The sequence below is a fragment of the Schistocerca gregaria genome, unplaced genomic scaffold (assembly GCF_023897955.1).
Source record: "Schistocerca gregaria isolate iqSchGreg1 unplaced genomic scaffold, iqSchGreg1.2 ptg000352l, whole genome shotgun sequence".
Lineage (NCBI taxonomy): Eukaryota > Metazoa > Arthropoda > Insecta > Orthoptera > Acrididae > Schistocerca > Schistocerca gregaria.
This window is the reverse complement of record NW_026061812.1, coordinates 4216081-4221696: the sequence shown is the minus strand read 5'-3', so window position 1 is coordinate 4221696 and position 5616 is coordinate 4216081.

The following is a 5616-nucleotide window of genomic DNA, read 5'->3' as shown; positions in this document are numbered from 1 at the left end:
AACTACCTAATGTCCAAGCCACGAAAGCCGTGTAAAAAGTCAATGATCGATAGTTAAAACTTGAATTGGACTGCTTCGTACTGGCTATCACATCAACTTAGAAGCTTCTTCTGTGATCCATTATGGTGCTTTTAGTGTCTCCACAAACCGCAGCACGCGACGTATCTTTGCACACGATAAATGTAACGGTTTCAGAGAGAATAGCGGGCAATATGACGATCTGAAATTAAGTCGATTCGATAGCAAATCACGAAAACGCTCGGATATCTCAGGTTTTCCCTACATATGAACACTTTTCACATTCCCCCGTGCAACGCTTCTCTTAGACATCCCTTTATGCAATATCTTAAGGTCCTAGCTCATCTCAAAGGAACCAAAGCCGTTTAAAAAGTCAATAATCGATAACTAAAACTTGAATTGTACTGCTTCGTACAGGTTATCACATCAACTTAGAAGCTTCTTCTGTGTTCTATTATGGTGATTTTAGTGTCTACGCATACCGCAGCATACGACATAACTTTGCACACGATAAATGTAACGGTTTCAGAGAGAAAAGCGGGCTATATGACGATCTGGCATTAAGCTGATTCGATAGCAAATGACGAAAACGGGCGGATTTCTCAGGTTTTCACTACATATGAACACTTTTCACATTCCCCAGTGCAACACAGCTCCTAGACCTCCCTTCATGCAATACCTTAAGGTCCTAGCTCATGTCAAAGGCACCAAAGACGTGTAAAAAGTCATTAATCGATAACTAAAACAAAATTGTAATGCTTAGTACAGGCTATCACATCATCTTTGAAGCTACTTCTCTGACCTATTATGGTGCTTTTATTGTCTCTGCATACCTCAGCACGCGACATAGCTTTGCACACGATAATTGTAACCGTTTCATTGAGAAGAGCGGCCAATATGACACTCTGGCAAAAGTCGAATCGATAGCAAATGACGAAAACGGGCAGATTTCTCCGGTTTTCACTACATATGAACACTTTTCACATTCCCCCGTCCAACGCGGCTGCTACACCTCCCTTCATGCAAAATCTTAAGGTCCTAGCTCATGTCCAAGGCACCAAAGCCGTCTAAAAAATCAGTAATCGATAACATAAACTAGAATTGTACTGCTTCCTTTAGGGTATCACACCAACTTAGAAACTTCTTCTGTGTCCTATTATGGTGCTTTTAGTGTCTCCGCATACTGCAGCACGCGACATTGCTTTGCACACGATAAATGTAACCGTTTCGAAGAGAAGAGCGGCCAATATGGCGATCTGGCAAAAATCGATTCGATAGCAAATGACGTAATCGGCGGATTTATCAGGTTTTTACTACATATGAACACTTTGCACATTCCCATGTGCAACGCGGCTGCTAGAACTCTCTCATGCAAAATCTTAAGGTCCTAGCTCATGTCCAGGGCACCAAAGACGTCTACAAAGTCAGTAATCGATAACTAAAACTTGAATTTTACTGCTCCTTACTGGCTATCACATCAACTTAGAAACTTCTTCTGTGTTCTATTATGGTGCTTTTAGTGTCTACGAATACCGCAGCACGCAACATAGCTTTGCACACGATAAATATAACGGTTCCAGAGAGAACAGCGGGCAATATGATGATCTGGCATCAAGTCGATTCGATAGCATATGACGAAAACGGGCGGATTTATTCAGGTTTTCAATACATATGAACACTTTTCACATTCCCCCATGCAACGCGGCTGCTAGACCTCCCTTCATGAAAAATCTTAAGGTCCGAGCTCATGTCGAAGGCACCAAAGCCGTATAAAAAGTCAATAATCAATAACAAAAACTTGAATTGTACTGCTACGTACTGGCTATCGCATCAATTTAGAAGCTTCTTCTGTGTTCTATTATGGTGCTTTGAGGGTCTCCGCGTACCGCAGCACGCGATATAGCTTTGCACACGATAAATGTAACCGTTTCAGAGAGAAGAGCGGCCAATATGACGATCTGGCATTAATTCGATTCGATAGCAAAGGACGAAAACGGGCGGATTTCTCAGTTTTTCACTACATATGAACACTTCTCACATTCCCCCGTCAAACGCGGCTGCTAGACCTCCCTCATACAAAATCGTAAGGAACTACCTCATGTCCAAGCCACGAAAGCCGTCTAAAAAGTCAATAATCGATAGTTAAAACTTGATTTGGACTGCTCCGTACTGTCTATCACATCAACTTAGAAGCTTCTTCTGTGATCCTTTATGGTGCTTTTAGTGTCTCCGCATACCGCAGCACGCGACAAAGCTTTGCACACGATACATGTCACCGTTTCAGAGAAAAGAGCGGCCAATATGACGATCTGGCAAAAGTCGATTCGATAGCAAATGACGAAAACGGGCGGATTTCTCACGTTTACACTACATATGAACACTTTTCACATTCCCCCGTCCAACGCGGTTGCTACACCTCCCGTCATGCAAGGTCGTAAGGTCCTAGCTCATGCCCAAGTCACCAAAATCGTCTGAAAAGTCAATAATCGATAACTAAAACTTCAATATTACTGCTTAGTACTGACTATCTCATCAACTTAGAAGATTCTTCTGTGTTCTATTATGGTGCTTTTAGTGTCTCCGCATACCACAGCAGCGGCATTGCTTTGCACACGATAAATGTAACCGTTTCAGAGAGAATACCGGCCAATATGACGATGTGGCATTAAGTCGATTCGATAGCAAATGACGAAAACGGGCGGATTTCTCAGGTTTTCACAACGTATGAACAGTTTTCACATTCCACAGTGCAACGCGGCCACTAGACCTACCTTTATGCAAAATCTTAAGGTCCTAGCTCATGTCCAAGGCACCAAAGCCGTTTAAAAAGTCAATAATCGATAACTGAAACTTGAAATGTACTGCTTCGGACTGGCTATCACACCAATTTAGAAGCTTCTTTTGTGTTCTGTTATGGTGCGTTTAGTGTCTCCGCATACCGCAGCACGCGACATAGCTTTGCACAGGATAAATGTAACCGTTTAAGAGAGAAGAGAGGCCAATATGACGGTCTGGCATTAAGTCGATTCGATAGCAAATGAAGAAAACGAGTGGATTTCTCAGGATTTCACTGCATTTGAACACTTTTCACATTCCCCCGTCCAACGTGGCACCTAGACTGCTTTCATGCAAGGTCTTAAGGTCCCAGCGCATGTCCAAGGCACAAATATCGTCTAAAAAGTCAATAATCGATAACTAAATCTTGAATCGTACTGCTTCGTACTGGCTATCACATCAACCTAGAAGCTTATTCTGTGTTCTATTATGGAGCTTTTAGTGTCTCCGCATACCGCAGCACGCGACATAGCTTTCATAGCTTTGCACACGAGAAATGTAAACATTTCAGAGAGAAGAGCGGCCAATATGACGATCTGGCATTAAGTCGATTCGATAGCATATGACGAAAACGAGCGGATTTCTCAGGATTTCACTACATATGAACACTTTTCACATTCCCCCGTGCAACGCGGCTGCTAAACTCCTTTCATGCAAGGTCGTAAGGTCCTAGCGCATGTACATGGCACCAAAACCGTCTAAAAAGTCAATAATCTGTAACTAAATCTTGAATTGTACTGCTTCGTACTGGCGATTACATCATCCTAGAAGCTTTTTCTGTGTTCTATTATAGTGCTTCTAGTGTATCCGTATTCCACAGCACGCGACATAGCTTTGCACACGATAAATGTAACCGTTTCAGAGTGAAGAGCTGCCAATATGGCGATCTGGCATTAAGTCGATTCGATAGCAAATGACGAAAACGGGCGGATTTCTCACGTTTACACTACATATGAACACTTTTCACATTCCCCCGTCCAACGCGGTTGCTAAACCTCCCGTCATGCAAGGTCGTAAGGTCCTAGCTCAAGCACCAAGTCACCAAAATCGTCTGAAAAGTCAATAATCGATAACTAAAACTTCAATATTACTGCTTAGTACTGACTATCTCATCAACTTAGAAGCTTCTTCTGTGTTCTATTATGGTGCTTTTAGTGTCTCCGCATACCACAGCAGCGGCATTGCTTTGCACACGATAAATGTAACCGTTTCAGAGAGAATACCGGCCAATATGACGATCTGGCATTAAGTCGATTCGATAGCAAATGACGAAAACGGGCGGATTTCTCAGGTTTTCACAACGTATGAACAGTTTTCACATTCCACAGTGCAACGCGGCTACTAGACCTACCTTTATGCAAAATCTTAAGGTCCTAGCTCATGTCCAAGGCACCAAAGCCGTTTAAAAAGTCAATAATCGATAACTGAAACTTGAAATGTACTGCTTCGGACTGGCTATCACACCAATTTAGAAGCTTCTTTTGTGTTCTGTTATGGTGCGTTTAGTGTCTCCGCATACCGCAGCACGCGACATAGCGTTGCACACGATAAATGTAACCGTTTCAGAGAGAAGAGCGGGCAATATGACGATCTGGCATTTAGTCGATTCGATAGCAAATGACGAAAACGGGGCCATTTCTCAGGTTTACACTACATATGAACACATTTCACATTCCCCCGTGAAAGACTTCTGCTAGAACTCCCTCATGCAAAATCTTAACGTCCTAGCTCATGTCCAAGGCACCAAAGCCGTCTAAAAAGTCAGTAATCGATAACTAAAACTTAAATTGTTCTGCTTCTTACTGCCTATCACAACAACTTAGAAACTTCATCTGTGTTGTATTATGGTGCTTTTAGTGTCTCCGCATACCGAAGCACGCGACATAGCTTTGCACACGATAAATGTAACCGTTTCAGAGAGAAGAGCCGCCAATATGACGATCTGGCAAATGTCTATTCGATAGCAAATGACGAAAACGGGTGGATTTCTCATGTTTTCACTACATATGAACACCTTTCACATTCCCACGTCCAACGCGGCTGCTAGAACTCCCTCATGCAAAATCTTAAGGTCCCAGCTTATGTCCAAGGCAACAAAGCCATCTAAAATGTCAATAATCGATAACACAAACTTGAATTGTACTGCTTCTTACTGGCTATCACATCAACCTCGAAGCTTCTTCTGTGTTCTATTATGGTGCTTTTAGTGTCTCCGCATAGCGCAGCACGCGACATGGCTTTGCACACGATAAATGTAACCGTTTTAGTGAGAACACCAGCCAAAATGGCGATCTGGCATTTAGTCGATTCGATAGCAAATGACGAAAACGGGCGGATTTCTCAGGTTTTTTTTGCATATGAAAACTTTTCACGGTCTCCAGTGCAACGCGGCTGTTAGACCTCCCTTCATTCAAGGTCGTAAGGTCCTAGCTAATGTCCAATTCACCAATATAGTCTAAAAATTCAATAACCGATAACTAAAACTTGAATTGTACTGCTTCGTACAGGCTATCACATCAGGACAGGTCCTAGCTCATGTCCAAGGCACCAAAGCAGTCTAAAAAGTCAATAATCGATAACTAAAACTTGAACTGTACTGCTTCGTACTGTCTATCACATCAACTGAGAAGATTCTTCTGTGATCTATTATGGTGCGTTTAGTGTCTCCGCATACCGCAGCGCGAGACCTTGCTTTGCACACGATAAATGTAACCGATTCAGAGAGAAGAGTGGCCAATATGACGATCTGGCATTAAGTCGATT